Source organism: Meles meles, chromosome 8 (genome assembly GCF_922984935.1).
Source record: "Meles meles chromosome 8, mMelMel3.1 paternal haplotype, whole genome shotgun sequence".
NCBI lineage: Eukaryota > Metazoa > Chordata > Mammalia > Carnivora > Mustelidae > Meles > Meles meles.
In genome coordinates, this window is record NC_060073.1 from 45,616,234 (window position 1) to 45,634,177 (window position 17,944).

Here is a 17,944-nt window from a genome sequence, read left to right on the forward strand (position 1 = left end):
GATTGCCAAGGACACAGCTCTTGGGTCATTTATTCCTGAGACATCCTTCTTTAAAATGTGGGTGGTTATATTAGCTACTGTGTCATTGGTGTAAGTTGTGACTTGGGCATATTTCAAGGAAAATGCAAAAATAGGAATACATTTATAGAAGACCTTTCAATTGAACATGTTCATATCTCTAAACTTTGCTAAAACTTTGGAAGCTAGATAGTAGTATCTCCATTTCCTATGCATATTATTTATTTATTTATTTATTTTTAAAGGATTTTAAAAAAGATGTTATTTTTAAGTAACATGTGGGGCTTCTACTCACAACCCTGAGATCAAGAGTCACATGCTTTACCAACTGAGCCAGCCAGGCTCCCCTCCTTTGTGTAGTCTTTCTTTCAGAAAAGGAGATTATATAGCTTTATAATCTGTTTTCTTCACCTAACAAATCTCACACAAAATTATTTGTCTCCTTTACTAGACTTCGAACTTCTTGAAGTTACCAACTCTATTCATTTTTGTTTTTCTTAGTACTTAACATAGTGTGTGGTGCAGAGCGAACAGTAAATGATGAATAACTATGACTTATTCTAGAATCAGTACTCTTAGATAATTAGCCGTAGTCACCAGATCTTTATTTTCTGCTTCTTTTAGCATCTCTCCCCATTTCAATTTCTATCATGAACTGAACAATGCTTAAAAAAATATAAAGTTCTGTATACATGCTATGTGGCAAGTTAAGACCATATTGACTCTGAATTTACATAAATTGTTCTGGTCTGAATCCAGTTGATAATGCAGTTGTTATTTTTATAATCTTATCCTAAGTACATATTTGCACAACAGGCGGTGTCAACTCATCTAAGTAACTTGGTGTTATTTGCCTTAAATTATGATACCTTAAATTATAGAGCTCTGTTACTGAAGTCATTATTTGTGGTTAAGAGGGAGTGGTACTGAGAGTGGTAACAAGAAGAGTTTTTTAATGAGTATCAAAATGGACCCTATCTTTAGATGTCTTTAAGTTTATCTTGATTTAACTACCTAGAAATTGCAAAGAACCGTCCTTCCTCCTTTGTCTATTAGTTTACTGCACAGAAAATAGTGGGCTGATTTTAAAAAAAAATGTATGGGCTTTAAATTAGTACTTTTTGCAAGCTTTTGTTAAATGATTGCTTTTAAAATGTTCTGACACTTTATTTTGTGAGCAGGACTCTGGAGAGTAAACTCAGCGGGGATGGAACCCTTTCCTTTTTCTGGGTATGATAATGCACTGCAAATGTTGAGACTATTCTAACTATAATATTTATCTTACAATGAATCCAAATTGTCAGTTGCTGGAGATCTGGAATTGGGCTTTATTATTCTTTATCCCTAGAGATTCCAATTCATGTTATGTATCCTGTGGGCTCTCAGAAGTGTTAATTGAATTGCTGGAGAATTGCTTGTATCATTCTCAAGGAAAAAAAAAATACAACTTCCTGCAATAACTAAGACTTAATTTTTAAGTTAAATTTCAGTATCTAGCATCTATTCTACCTTACATTTAAGAAAATATTTTACTTTATTTTTAAAAAAGATTTTGTTTATTTATTTGAAAGAGAGAGAGAGTAAGTGACAGAACATGACCAGGGGAAGGGAGAGAAGCAGACTTGCTTGCTGAGCAATGAGCCTGATGTGGGACTCGATCCCACGACCCTGGGATCATGACCTGAGCTGAAGGCAGTTGCCTAACCTACTGACTGACCCACTTAGGCACCCCCCAAATTTTTATTTTTTAAAAACAGCAATTCCAAAATCATTGAGAATCTTTTCCATAAGATAAAACATTTTATAGAGTTACTAGATTTTTGTTTATGCACAAAAGTTTATGTGAGCTTACCCACATTTAACACAATTGCCCTTTAGTCCAGCAGTTACTAAAATTTAGTGTGCATAGGAATTACCTGGGGGCTATGCTTTAAAATAGATTCCTAGGTCGTACTCTCAGAAAAGCAGAACCAATAGCTTAAGGTGGGACCCAACAGTCTTTTTTTTTTTTTTTTTTTGCATTTTTAAAAAAATTTGTTTATTTGTTTATTTACAGCATAACAGTATTCATTGTTTTGGCATCACACCCAGTGCTCCATGCAGTACGTGCCCTCCCTATTACCCACCACCTGGTTCCTCAACCTCCCACCCCCCGCCCCTTCAAAACCCTCTGGTTGTTTTTCAGAGTCCATAGTCTCTCATGGTTCATCTCCCCTTCCAGTTTCCCTCAACTCCCTCTCCTCTCCATCTCCCCATGTCCTCCATGTTATTTGTTATGCTCCACAAATAAGTGAGACCATATGATACTTGACTCTCTCTGCTTGACTTATTTCGCTCAGCATAATTTCTTCCAGTCCCGTCCATGTTGCTACAAAAGTTGGGTATTCATCCTTTCTGATGGAGGCATAATACTCTATTGTGTATATGTACCACATCTTCCTTATCCATTCATCCGTTGAAGGGCATCTTGGTTCTTCCACAGTTTGGCGACCGTAGCCATTGCTGCAATAAACATTGGGGTACAGATGGCCCTTCTTTTCACTACATCTGTATCTTTGGGGTAAATACCCAGCAGTACAATTGCAGGGTCATAGGGAAGCTCTATTCTTAATTTCTTCAGGAATCTCCACACTGTTCTCCAAAGTGGCTGCACTAACTTGCATTCCCACCAACAGTGTAAGAGGGTTCCCCTTTCTCCACATCCTCTCCAACACACGTTGTTTCCTGTCTTGCTAATTTTGGCCATTCTAACTGGTGTCAGGTGGTATCTCAATGTGGTTTTAATTTGAATCTCCCTGATGGCTAGTGATGATGAACATTTTTTCATGAGTCTGATAGCCATTTGTATGTCTTCGTTGGAGAAGTGTCTGTTCATATCTTCTGCCCATTTTTTGATATGATTATCTGTTTTGTGTGTGTTGAGTTTGAGAAGTTCTTTATAGATCCTGGATATCAACCTTTTGTCTGTACTGTCATTTGCAAATATCTTCTCCCATTCCATGGGTTGCCTTTTCCAACAGTCTTTTTTAAAAAATTAATTTTAATAAGCATCCCAGGTGGTTCTGATATAAGGAGTCTGAGGATTATTGTTTGATAATCACTTTTTTCTCCAGTCCTACTCACACAAGTCTTTCTCTGACTTCTGTTATTAAACTAATACCATGTATGTCTGAAACTAGATAGGCCACAAGAAAAAAAAAAAAGATATATTAAAAGACACAATAATATGTGTTATTTCCAAGAAGGATATTTCACTAAGAAAAGCATTGGATGTGAAAGAAGACATGAGAGAGAACACGTTTATTGAGTGAAAATTCTAAAATATATTCTGAATGTCTTTTTAGCCCACTGCTAATTTTCTCTTTGATTCTGATCAAGTGACCCTGCTGCCTTATGTTGTGTTTATGATTTTTTTTTATAGTCAAGACCTCAAAATTCAAGAGTTTTGGGGATTAAATTATCGGTGGTTCTATAAATAGGATTTAGAAGTTTGTGGTATATATTTTTGTCTTGGTTCAGAGCAGTAAGCTGCTTTTGTAAAGGATAAGACATGCTCTCTTCTTCTAAATAATCTCATTCATTTTTCATGTAGACACAATTTTTATACTGACTATCCTTGTTCACAGATCTTCTTGAATTGTTATTTCAGGAGAGCAATAAGTGTTGGCAGTTGTGAAAATATGTCAAACTTAGGCAATTTTACCTTTCATTTTCTATTACGCTGCACATGTTGGTAGAGGTGAACTAGTAAGCCTAGAAAACACAACATTAATTTCTCTTTTTCTGACCCAGAAATACCTTGCTCTGGCCATCTACAATGTGTTAAAGTCGGCCTAGGAAATGTTACATTAAAGTGTAAGCATATACTTCCAGTGGATGTGGATGAAATATAAAATTGTAAAATCTTTGAGTGGTAGAGACTTTTAGAGGAGAACTGGCACAGTAGTTCTTGAATACCATCTACAGCTAGGCTGGCTTTAGCAATCACCTGTGGAGCTTTTAAAAAGTGGAAACTCTAGGCCCAGTCAAGGAGATTCTCATTTAGTAAGTCTGTAGCAGGGCCTAGAAATTCAAACTTTCTAAAAAGCTTTCTAGGTGATTATAATCAGCTAAGTCTCATTGTAGGAATTCTTTCTCCAGTATCCCCCGCAAAGGCTCACCCAGCTTTCACTTTGACAACTCCAGCAACAGATCTCTATTTTGTGAGGGAACTTATTCCATTTCTTTTCTTTTATTTTACATTTTTTTTGTTTAATTTTAAATTTAAATTCTAGTTAACATATAGTATAATATTTGTTTCAGGAGTAGAATTTAGTGATTCATCATGTAACACCCAGTGCTCATCACAAGTACCCTCCTTAATACCCATCATCTATTTAACCCATCCTCTTTCAGCAACCCTTACTTTGTTCTCTAGTTAAGAGTCTTTATTACTGTTTGCCTCTCTTTTTTCCTCCTGTGTTCATCTGTTTCATTTTTTAAAGTCCACATTTGAGTGGAGTCATATGGGATTTGTCTATGACTGACTTATTTCACTTAGCGTACTGTACTCTGGCTCCAACCATGTCATTACAAATGACAAGATTTCATTCTTTTCAGTGGCTAAGTAATATTCTTATATATAGAATATATTATATATTATATTACATTATATTATATATATATCTCACCTCGTTTTTATCCACTCATCAGTTGATATTATATATATATATTTAATATATATATATAATATATATATTTAATATATATATAATATCTATCTATCTATCTCACCTCTTCCTTATCCATTCATCAATTGATAAACATTTGGGATCTTTCCATAATTTGACTATTGTTGATAATGCTGTTATAAACACCAAGGTGCTTGTGTCCCATTAAATCAGTATTTTTGTATCCTTTGGGTAAATACCTAGTAATGTAATTGTTGGGTCATAGGGTAGTTCTATTTTTAACTTTTCAAAGAACTTTCATTTTCCACAGTGGCTATACCAGTTTGCATTCCCACCAAGAGCATGAAAGAATTCCCCTTTCTCTGCATCCTCACCAACATCTCTTGTTTCCTGTGTTGCTAACTTTAGCCATTCTAACAGGTGTGTGGTGGTATCTCGTAGTTTTGATTTGTATTTCCTTGTTGATGAGTGACACTGAGCATCTTTTCATGTGTTCTGTTGGCCGTCTGGATGTTTTCTTTGGAAAGATGTCCATTCATGTCTTCTGTCCATTTTTTAACTGGATTATTTGTTTTTTGGATGTTGAGTTTGATAAGTTCTTTATAGATTTTTGGATACTAAGTCTTTATCAGATAACCCATTTGCAAATGTCTTTTCTCATTTTGAAGGTTGCCTTTTAGTTTTGATTGTTTCCTTCACCATGCAGAAGCTTTTTTTTTTATTTTTTTTATTTTTTTTTTCATTTTATTTATTTTTTCAGTGTAACATTATTCATTCTTTTTGCACAACACCCAGTGCTCCATGCAAAACGTGCCCTCCCCATTACCCACCACCTGTTCCCCCAACCTCCCACCCCTGACCCTTCAAAACCCTCAGGTTGCCCCAACCTCCCACCCCTGACCCTTCAAAACCCTCTCCCATAAGAGACTATGGACTCAGAAGCTTTTTGTGATGAAATCCCAGTAGTTCATTTTTGCTTTTGTCCCTTGCCTCCAGAGACATGGCTAGTAAGAAGCTATGACAGATGCCAAAGAGGTTGCTGCCTGTGTTCTCCACTAGGATTTTGATGGTTTCCTGTCTTGGATTTAGGTCTTTCATCCATTTTGAATTTATTTTATGAATGGTATAAGAAAGTAATCCAGTTTCATTCTTCTGTATGTTGCTGTCCAGTTTCCCAACACCATTGCTTCTAAAGATTTGTCTGGACTGAGCTAAAATCCATCACATTTTAATTCTCTCCCACTAGTATTGTTCTTTCTTTTGGAAAGAAGACAGATATACTAACTTGTAATCAGCATTTACCATATTACACTCACTGTGCTAGCTACTACCTCTTTGTTGGCTTGAAAATATTAAACTAGATACAATGGAATATTATTCAGCCATCAGAAAGGATGAATACCCCAGCATGGATGGAACTGGAGGGGATTATGCTAAGTGAAATAAGCCAAGCAGAGAAAGACAATTATCATGTGGTTTCAGTCATATGTGGAATATAAGTAATAGCATGGGGGACCATAGAGGAAGGGAGGGAAATCTGGAGGGGGAGAAATCAGAGAGAGAGACAAACCGTGAGAGACTATGGACCCTGGGAAACAAACTGAGGGCTTCAGAGCGGGGAGGGTAGGAGTAGGAGGTAGGAGGTTGCTGGATATTAAGGAGAGCACATGACGTGATGTGCACTGGGCATTATATGTAACTAATGAATCATTGACTACATTAAAAGCTACTGAACATAATAAAAAAAGGATGTTGTAGGTGAGCAGGAAAAATTATCCATTTTGTTAATTCTTGATCCTTGAGTACAGTTTCTGATACTTTGTGATGAAATGGAAAGTATACATTTCTTGAGGAAAGTCACATGTGTGATTGAGTTACAAGCAGAACCTCATTTTTACTTGAACCTCATTTTTTACTTGAAAGAATGGCCAAAAGACACATGTGGTTATTCAGATAGTTGCTTGGCACACATAGTCTCAAAAATAAGCAAAGTGAACCCACTGGCCATTTTAAGAAAAAGAACTGGCATTGCTGTCAATAGTAAAATTTGAGCTTTCAAGAGAAAATTAATAGGTTGGAAAACTTGTCTCCACCATCACGAACTTGATGACTTCCCAATAGTTAAAAAATTTTCCGATAAGATTGTTGATGATGTTAACAAATGTGATTTTTAAAAAAGTTAAATAATGAAATATGTCAGTGTTTTGAAAATCTGCGCAACTCATTAAACTATTTTCCAAATGAACCAATGCATGATGCTACAAAATCCTGCAGGGGTAAAAGATGCATTTAATAAAGATCAGTGGGTTATAGAAGTAACAGAATACAAAAAAATTCATTTTTCAGATTTCATATTGTAATTCACCTCTGAGAAACTATTACTTGTCAAATTTTGATGTAAAAAAAGAATAGCTATAACTATCTGGAAAGGTAATTGAAACACTCTTCCTCTTTCCAACTTTTATCTATGTGAAGATAGATATTTTCTGCATACTTCCACCAAACCATCATATCACAATGGACTGAATGCAGTAGCACCTATGAGAATCCAGCTGTCTTTATTAAACCAGGCATTTTAAGAGATTTGCAAAAATACAAAACAATGCCAGTCTTCTAATTTTTTTGTTTTGGCAAATATGCTTATATTTTAAAAGTATGTTATTTGTGTTACTTATGAAATAGGCTGATAATCCAATGATTGTTATTTAATAATTTATTTTATTTTAAAATTATTTTATTTTAACTAATTTTTCCCTCAGATTTAGTTTCTAATATAATACATATAGATAAATGTGACCAGAGACATTTGGGATTTTCAATAATCTTTAGAAATGTGAAAGAGTCTTGGACCAAAAGAGTTTGAGAACCACTGTTTGAGAACCATTGTAATAGATGGTCTCTGAAGTTCATTCCAATTAACAATTTTTAGAACATGCAACCATTCTAATGTAACATGGTTCCTGTGAGATTTCTTAGCCATTCTCCTTGGAATGCTTGTCAATGTCCCTTCTAAATTGTAGCTCTCAATACTGAAGATGTAGGTTGAGTGACATAGAATACATAAATAGGCCTTTAGTAATAAGCATCCTTAGAGATCTTTAAGAAAAGGGGAAATTCCTGTTTCTTTGAGGTATTAAGTTCTTGTTCCAGGAAAGCAGACTGTTGAACTAGGTAGCATTTTAAATTGTCCTCCTTGATACCTCAGAAATACTTCTATTTTTGCCTTAGTTATAAATGTCAGTAACTAAACCCTCATTTTCCATTCACTATTGTGATGTGCTTTGTTAGCATTTACATTGAAAAAATTGGGCATTAGCTTGGTATCAGTTTCTTTGAAAGATGAATTTTACATTTCACTTTTATAGTTAATTCAAATTCTACATAATTTAGTGTAAGTATTAGGAAAAAAAGGAAAGAAGAATTATGGAGTTCAAGAAACATGGGTTTAGCCTACAAATGCTATCTATAAACAGCTAAAGTGATAATAGTAGTAAAGAAGGTTTTAAATTTTTAAAAAATTGAGGCAGTTTAGGGGAGAATAGCAGTTGTCATGAAAAATAAAATCTCCAGAAAAACATTCATATTGGCAAATATATATGGATATTTTTTAATTGCCTCCCTAATATTTATTTCTTTAAAATATTTTATTTATTTATTTATTTATTTATTTATTTATTTAATGAGAGAGAGAGAGTGTGCATGCTCGAGCAGGGGCCAATGGGCAGAAGGAGAAGAGACTTCCTATTGAGCAGGGAGCCCAACCTGGGACTGTATCCCAGGACCCTGAGACTAGGACCTGCGCTGAAAGCAGAGGCTTAACTGACTGAATCGCCAGACATGCCTCACTAATTTTTATTTGGTTGTATAAAACACCAGGCATTGATATCTTTTTGAGTCAGATGAGAAAATAAATGCTTTAAAGGGAGTTGTTTTAATTCACTATCTCATTATGTATGACATTATTAAGTCAATGATTCCATATATTAAAAAAATTTTAATCTTTGACATGAGTTTTAAGCATGCAATAGTTTTTTTGTTTAAAGATTTTTATTTATTTATTTGACAGACAGAGATCACAAGTAGGCAGAGGAGGCAGGCAGAGAGAGAGAGGGGAGCAGGCTCCCCGCTGAGCAGAGAGCCCGATGTGGGACTCAATCGCAGGACCCTGGAATCATGACCTGAGCTGAAGGCAGAGGCTTTAACCCACTGAGCCACCCAGGCACCCCAAACATGCAATAGTTTTAATTTAAAGTAAAGGTGAACAAATTTTGTTACACGTGCTTTTGGAAGCACTTCTGTACTTCAAAAAAAATACCTCAGAATCATTGACTCTCAGGGTTGGAAGGTTGTTTAATCCAACCATCCATTTGATGCTTGAAACTTTTTGCTAAATCAAATAATAATAATAATAATTTTAAAAGGATGGGCATAAAAAAAGAAATGGGTATGGCTTAGAGATAGCTTTAAGCAAGATTTTAAAAATCTAGTTTGAAAGCTTTTAAAGTGTAATTATACAGGGAGGTGGTAGTGTTTTTATTTGCTGTTTACTTTTGATCTATTACCTATTTTTGGTACAGTGAGACTTGCTTTTGTGAAAATGTTTATGGTTTCTTGACTTCATGTCAAAGGACTTGTTTGAAGTTGCCTTGTAATTCAGAGGTTTTTCTTTTTGTAACTAGTATTAGTGTTTGGCTTTGGCTGCCTGAATAATAGAAAGTTAGTCTGGATTTGGGTGACTACTTTTGAATAGATAATATACTGAATTTTAGAAATACCTTCATTGTTTGTGGACAAATTAGACACGTTAAGTATAAATAAATCTAAATAACACCAACTTATAAGAATAAGACAGTAAAAATAAGCCTATATCTCACTCAACGTTAACATTTTTGCTAAACTGAATGTTACTTTGTGAAACTTGTATGTGCACGTGTGTGTGCATATACACATATTTGATTTTCTATAAGTTGATGGGTTATTATACATGTATTTTTAAAATTCAATAAGACATTTTGGTGATCTTTATATATCAATAAATATACATTTATATCAGAATATTTAATGATTATAGAGTAGTGTTATATGTATGTATCATAATTTACTTATTCATTTAATGGGTTATTTCCAATTTTTGGCTGTTATAAGAATGTTATAATGAACATACATATTATATATATCCATATCTTTTATATATATGCTTTATATATATATCACATGTATATGATATATGTACATTTTTTAATATTAAGTTGTATTTTTTTTTCAGTGTTATTCAAGATTCATTGTTTATGCACCACACCCAGTGCTCCATGCAATACATGCCCTCCTTAATACCCACCACCAGGCTCACCCAACTTCACACCCCTTTCCCCTCCAAAACCCACAGTTAGTTCCTCAAAGACCACAGTCTCTCATGGTTCATCTTCCCATCCAATTTCCCCCACCTCACTTCTCCTATATATATGTCTTTTAATATTTTTGTGATTAGTTGGTTCCTTAGGATAATTTTTGGAAGTAGCATTGCAAATTCAAAGGATATTGACATTAAAAGTTTTAATACTCTCAAATTAACATTCAGAAAAGTTGTACTCAGTTTATAATATCCTCAATGGTATATGAATTTTTTTGGTGGGGGGATGCCTGGGTGCTTCAGTTGGTTAAGCATCTCCCTTTGGCTCGGGTCTCGATCCCAGGGTCCCGGGATCGAGTCCCACTCCCACTCCCTGCTCAAAGAGAAGCCTGCTTCTCCCTCTGCCTGCAGCTATTTTATGAGCCTATTACTATATTTCTTTTAATTATTTGTGGTTCCAAGTAATTATTTTTAAAAATTTTCTAATTCTGTAAAAAATATAATAAAACATTTCCACAGCTTTAAAACTACTAACAGAAATATGCCTAGCTTTGTAATGAAAGAAAATTGAAGAAATGGAGTTAAAATTAAAAAAAAAATAAAAGAGACAGGTTGTGCTCCCTCTCTTTCTCTGACAAATAAATGAATAAAATCTCAAAAAAAAGAAAGTGGGGTTTTTTCCCCAAACCCTCACTAATACTAGTTTTTGTCCAGTTTGTAAAATATTTTGCCAGTATTTTAGGTGAAAATATTTTATATATATTTCTTTGATTATTAGTAGGTTATACACATTTTTGTGTTATTGGACATTTGTATTTCTTCATTTGTACATTTCTTCTTTGTATTCTTTTTAATATATTGAAGTGCTTGTAACAATGCACTTTTTATTTAATAAATGAAGGATGTACAAAAGATTTGACAGAGAATATGAACCATGTCACCACCATGGTCACCTGTGGCCCAGGTTGAATTATTGATAGTTTTAAGAATCCTTGAGGGGAAAGACCATGACCTTAAAAAAAAAAAAGTTTATCTATCTATCGAGATATAATTTACATATAACATTGTATTAGTTTTAGGTTTACAACATAATGATTTTACTTATTAAAAAATGTCCATGTTCATATTGTCTGGTACCGTCTCTCACCAATGGGCATCATTTGCTAAATGAAAGAATGAACACAAAGAATAATGGGACAATCCATGGTGTTCGGGTGTTCTGAGGATTCATTTTCCTAAACAGATTGTGATTTTCTAGAACACATTTGCTCTGGTAGTTCCTTCTCTGTCTTTTTAGGTTTCAAGACAAAGCAGTCACTTTTATTTTGGAAATGACCTAAGCTTTTCTAGTTCTTAAAGAAGTAACTTACTTCAAATTGTGTATTGATTCTTGTGAGTTAATTCTTAACTCTTTTCCCATCATAAAATGTTACTTGTTTATTTCTAAGTTGTCTGCAGGAGAAAGTATACATTAAGGTTTTCTTTTTTGTAGCAATGAACTGTGTGGTTTTAGAAGCTTATGCTTTTTAAATTGGTTGCTCCAAAATGCACCAATAGTATAAAGCAGTTGGTAATGAGATTCAGAGTTGCTTTTAACATATGTAGTAAGGCTGCACTGATATGACAAATGAGATTTATTGACTTCATATTGATGTATATTAGAATATTATTTGCCCTGAATGTCTGGAATCTGATTTGTTCCAATTTTTTTTATTTTATTTTATTTTTATTTATTTATTTTTCCCATTTTATTTATTTTTTCAGCGTAACAGTATTCATTCTTTTTGCACAACACCCAGTGCTCCATGCAAAACGTGCCCTCCCCATTACCCACCACCTGTTCCCCCAACCTCCCACCCCTGACCCTTCAAAACCCTCAGGTTGTTTTTCAGAGTCCATAGTTCCAATTTGAAATATTTCCAGAGTTAGAGATCTTAATTTCTAAAGAGTCCAATGACTGAAAAATTGAGATATATGTCAGCCACAATATTTTTTGGATGCATTTTATTTTATCCTCCATCATTTAAATGCAAATGAAGGAATGGGCTATATTGTGTATTTTGCATAATTCCAGTTCATGTCTTCAAAGGAATAGTTGCCAGAAAGACAAGGTGTGATTATTTTTATAATATGTAAGTATTGGATTCTCCCTGAGTTTGTGCTTTTGGATAAAAAGTATTTTGCTGTAGATTTATTTTGTGGATAACTTCATATTATAATTTATAACTCAGGGCAGGATAAAATGTAAGAATAGCTTATATCAGAACAAGTATTCTTTGCTGGATTTTAATAGTACACAGAGTGTGTCCACATAATGTTATGTGGTGTTCCAGATAAAATTGTTCTCCTGGATCTGAAAACATCAGAAAGCTGTGAGAAAGGAAATGGTGTTATGCCAAAAATAAATTCAGAGCTACCTTCCCTGGCCAGACCCTTCTGTACTTGTATCCATGGAAGCAGGCATCATAGAATTGTTGGAAACTGGTGAAACTGGAGTGAAGAAGGCCTGAGGCACCATTTACAAAGAGAAGGAAGTCTAGTGAAGAAACCCGATAGGTGTATTAACTATCAATACATAAAACTGTCCAAATGCCCAGGACTTTATTATCTATCATTTCTGACTGGAAAATAGAATAAATTATCTGGGCTAAGTAGGCAAAAGCATATTATAGGAGTTGGGGAAAGGCTAAGTTAGATATTTATTTCATATCTCAACTTCAGATGCCTAGTTCATTATAACCATTTGCACTATAAATATAACGTTGGAAATAGTGTTTCCTAGAAATGATGTTGATCAAGATTCATTTTTTTCCAGAATGAATTTTACTTAAATCCAGTTCGCTAACTATACAGTTTAGTTAACTAACCTAGATGTTTACTAGCTATATTTAAAAAATATGAATTGAATAAAACTAATCTCTAAGTCTAGGAAAGTTTCTGACCTAAATTAGGAACTCAAGCTCCATTATTATTTTAAGTTGAACACTACTCATAGCCATTCTCACATTTTGGAAAGAATATGGCCTTTGCAACAAAGTTTCTTTGTTTTCATGGAACTAAAAATGTGCTGTATTTAGACCAAACAATAAAAATAAACTACCAAACTACCTTCTAATGCATGGGGGTTCTGGAGAGAGGAAACCATAGATATTTAGAGGCATAAAGTGACTCATTGTGCTAGTTAAAACTTTTTACAAGGCTAGCTCTGTGTGTTTGAGTTGCATCTGTTACCTCTTCAGCCAGAACTAAAGTGTGTGCAAGCAAAAGAATTTTGGATTGACTTGTGCCTTATAGAGAATGCATTGCATGTAGACTAAGTATCTAAATGTGTTCCATACATTCAACAGAACAAAAAGTGCATCTTTTCATTTTTATTCTACCAATAAAATCTTCCTGTTGGGCACATCCATGGTATTTTCTGTGAAGTGCATTCATTTTAACTTGCAGACATAAATTAAACATGTTTTTCAAATGTAAATTGTAAGCCTCTATTCCCTCAAAAATTTTAATCTCCCTTTTGTTTTTACTTATTGATACTTTAAACACCTACTTTACGATTGACTTTTTTTTTTTTTTAAGCCATAGTGGACAGAGGTATGTATTCCTAGAGGTAGGACAATGGAATAAGTGTCTCTTTTGGTATTATTATCTTGGAAAAAGTTGTTAGAGTAGATGGGGACAACTGCCCGAATTAAGACTAGTGTAATTTGTAGCAGAATGTATATACTCCTTTAATAGAACATATAAGTGCAATTTACTTATATTTTTAAATTTCATTTTCTGTCTAAACTTTCAGGTCACTTTCATGAATTCAAAGGCAATTTACCAGTGATTTCTGGGTGCTGGGGCTGATTTTTTATCCGTATTTGTAAGTATTGGTTTATTACTTTTCTCATTGCATAATGAAACAGTTATGGTTTATAAACAAGAACTCAATTCTTTTTGCGTGTGAATTTTTATTATTTCTTGTTACTTTAAGTGTTACTAGGTTTTTGCAAGTGTTTTCTTAAGAGGACTATAGAAATAGTACCAGCTGGTGAAAAAAATCCCAGTTTATTGTGATTTTCAGTGAAATAACACAATGGCACCTGTTACAATAAGCTGGAAGAATAAATATCTTACTTTTTGAAGATGGGGCTTAATTATAGGAATGAATTACCTTAAAGGGGCTAGTCTATATACATATGAATAATTTACCCTGGTAACTTCTTACAGTCTTCTGGTTGTCTGGACTTGAAAAGTACTATGACTGTGCGCATAGAAAAGACATGAGGTGATACAGAATTCAAAGAGCTGTCAGCACATGAGGAGATTATTTAATGTATAATGTGTATCCAAGTGGGGGTATTCCTGCTTTCTTCACCATCCCGAAAACACTATTAAGTTTCAAATGATATTTGGAAGAACAAAGATAGCTTTTTCTCAGAAAAGAGGTAATTTCAAGAAAAAAATGGAATGAACTTGATCAATTCAAGTACTTTAAATTGATATATATTTATTATATAGAAGTAGTTTAGAGTATGAGGTGGGTATTAAAAATGTCTGCATATATATAAGAACATATTTAAGTAACTCAAGTTTAAAATATATTTATATGTGTATATTGTTGGAATTTAAGGAGCTCATGTAATTTCATAGCAACAAAGAAGAAACTTGTCCTCTGTTAGTGTACTCCTACAAAGGAGTTTAAGAAGATAGACTTCCAGGAAAAGTGTTTTAAAAAACCCAACATTATAAATTCGAGTTTAAGCTATTCAATATTTAAGCAGAGCACAGTGAATATTTATTTAAAACCAGCTTTATCTTTCTTTTAGTAGTAGCGTTGATTGGAACAAGCATTTTGAATCAACTTAAAAATAAATCTGAATGTTTAAAATTGTTTAATACATTTTGTATATATTTCATGCTTTATGAATGAGTACATTATTTTTATGGAATTATCAATTCACACTTTATTATTTGAAGACTTAATTCTTATGTAAAACACAAAATATTTAACTGCATAGCTCCTTTGGATTAAATATAAGCTTTTAATTTGTGTGAGGTCTCATAGTGAGGGCTAGGATGCAAAGATGGAGAAAGAAATGTAAAGTATCTTTGAAGGGCTCTCATGGATAAGGATAATTCCAAAGAGTTGAGCTTATCCTGTTAGAAATCTGAGTGAAAGGAAACAATTTTGAGTTGTTCAAATCTTATCTAGTTTGTCCTTTCTTTTACCTCCTTTCTCTCTTCTTTCCTATCATTCAGTCATTTCCTTTAGTAAGTTTTTAGGATGACTACATTTTAAAAATGACAAATACAAGATAATTATTGGCAGTTCAACCAAGATGACTTTTATTAAAATATTAAAATATAGTTTACATTTCTCATTACCCAAAGGCTCTCTTTTCTGATTTTTTTAGTCTTCCTCTGTGTTCCCTCTCTACTAGACATACACAGGCTAGTTTTGAATGGACGTGATCCAATTAGCTGAGATTTTTCTAGTGATCTAACAGAGAGACTAAAATTAGAAGAAAGGATACTGTGGCTATAGTTTTCATATGGTTATTTCTGGAGTTCAACTTAAAAAAAAAATCCTTTAGTCAGTTTTGTCTGATCATGTAAGCAGAAGTCATCTAATCATTTAGGCCCAAAGTAATTGTTTTTCAGTCTTGAGAATTTCCATGTTAGTTTAGGGCATGGACTTTGTTGCTCCTGAATTCAATGATCTCAAGCTTTGTTAGGGCCATTTTCTAACTGTGGAACCTTCTTATTAAAGGACTATAGCAGGATACTATGACTAAGATAAGTCAGATTAAAATTAACATGGCATCCAGAATGCTTGAGTTCCTATTCCTTTCAATTATTGCAGAGACCATCCACCACTTACACAGAATGATGAGGTAGTTAAAGCAATGGAAATATTTATTTAGTCTGGCCTAAGAACAAGCAAATGGGATCAGTGACAATGGCTTCTTTTAGGAACTTTAATTTCCATCCTGGAACTGCTTATTTGCTACACGATCTAAGGCAGAAAGTTATACCTCATGGCCATGGGAAGGTTTCTTAGTAAGGTGTGCAAAAGCCAGTCTGTGAGATAAGGAAGGTGGGATATTGTTTTGCACATCTATAATGAATGGGCCACACCAAGGGTGTGTGAGAACTGACTAGAATCTTACCTACTCACATCAGCTACCTGTGCCAGGAGAGGAAAACACTGTGAAGGAAAATCATTATCTTCTCAGAAGCTGAAAGCGTCTTATTCTATTTTTTTTTCCTCTTTAAAGAAATAAAACTACCCTTGTCTTTTTCAAAAGTAGGCATTGTTTAGGAAGACCTTGTTTTGCATGTTAATATCTCACATTTAATTTTTTTTTTTTTTTTTTTTTTTTTTTTTTCTCATTTTATTTATTTTTTCAGCGTAACAGTATTCATTCTTTTTGCACAACACCCAGTGCTCCATGCAAAACGTGCCTTCTCCATTACCCACCACCTGTTCCCCCAACCTCCCACCCCTGACCCTTCAAAACCCTCAGGTTGCCCCAACCTCCCACCCCTGACCCTTCAAAACCCTCAGGTTGTTTTTCGGAGTCCATAGTCTCTTATGGTTCGCTTCCCCTCCCCAATGTCCATAGCCCGCTCCCCCTCCCCCAATCCCACCTCCCCGCAGCAACCCCCAGTTTGTTTTGTGAGATTAAGAGTCATTTATGGTTTGTCTCCCTCCCAATCCCATCTTGTTTCATTTATTCTTCTCCTATCTCCTACCCCCCCATGTTGCTTCTCCATGTCCTCATATCAGGGAGATCATATGATAGTTGTCTTTCTCCGATTGACTTATTTCACTAAGCATGATACGCTCTAGTTCCATCCACGTCGTCGCAAATGGCAAGATTTCATTTCTTTTGATGGCTGCATAGTATTCCATTGTGTATATATACCACATCTTCTTTATCCATTCATTTAATTTTTATCTCTAATTTAAAAGTAATTATATAATTCTAACCATTCAATTTTACCTTGGCAATAAATTATTGGTTAAAAAAAACAAAACAAAACAGAGGTAGGTCATTAAATACCCTGCTTTTTCAGATTATCCAGGCCTTTTAAATAATTTGATAATGAATTTACTTTTATAAAATTCTGTCTCTGTTCATGGTCTTGAATGGCAACCTTTTCCCTGAAAAGATACAGAGTATTTTATTCTCTGACACAAGAAGTGATTATTGCTTAGCCCCACGCTTCAGGCCATAATCTTAATTTAATATAACTGTTGCTTTTACAGACATTAAATTGGCTGAGTTTTGTGAAAACTGTAGGTGAATCAGAATTATCCTTTTGCAGAGTAGCAGGACTCAAATATAGGGTTCATGGTATAAATTCAGTGTTCTTTCCATAAAACCAAGCTATCCTGTCATAGAATTTTAGCTCTCTTTTTTTGTTGTTCTTGTTTTTGATCACTATCTCAGTCTCCATTTGGTGGCTGTATAAATATTTTTGAAAAGTTGAGGTAGAGTAAGTCAGGGAGGAGATTGTAGAGTGCCTTCTACCAATTCTTGTCCTCATGTTCCTGGATCATTTGGTCCTCCCTGACATTTTCCTATCCCCCTGTTCTAAAACTGCCACACGTCATGCTTCAGCTGAAATTTTTTGAATTGTGTAGATTTTCAGGAAACAAACAAAAAAATCACAAATTCATCTCTTGTGGTTTTTAAAATGGAAAGAAATCTGTTTCAAACTGCGCATAACCCAGACCAAAGCTCCCTCAGTGAGAATGCCTGTGATTTTCAGGACAAGTAGGTCTAAGTGCATTATCTTTAAAAAATATTATTCCAGGCTAATCTTGACATAGAGCAGGTAAATAAAAAAGATGAGCTGTGAAAATCCACAAATAGGGCTTGAATGCCATTTTCCATGACAACGGGAGCTG

At 34.2% G+C, this 17,944-nt stretch overlaps 1 protein-coding gene across 4 annotated transcripts in view; it reads left to right on the forward strand.

Moving 5' to 3' along the window:
• Positions 1-17,944, forward strand: part of SOX6 (SRY-box transcription factor 6) — a 645,777-nt gene that overhangs the window by 101,085 nt on the left and 526,748 nt on the right. For all 4 annotated transcript variants that reach the window (XM_046016041.1, XM_046016039.1, XM_046016042.1 and 1 more), the window contains one exon: positions 13,835-13,906. The gene's annotated coding sequence lies outside the window, so the exon portion shown is untranslated. The remainder of the gene's footprint in view (positions 1-13,834; positions 13,907-17,944) is intronic.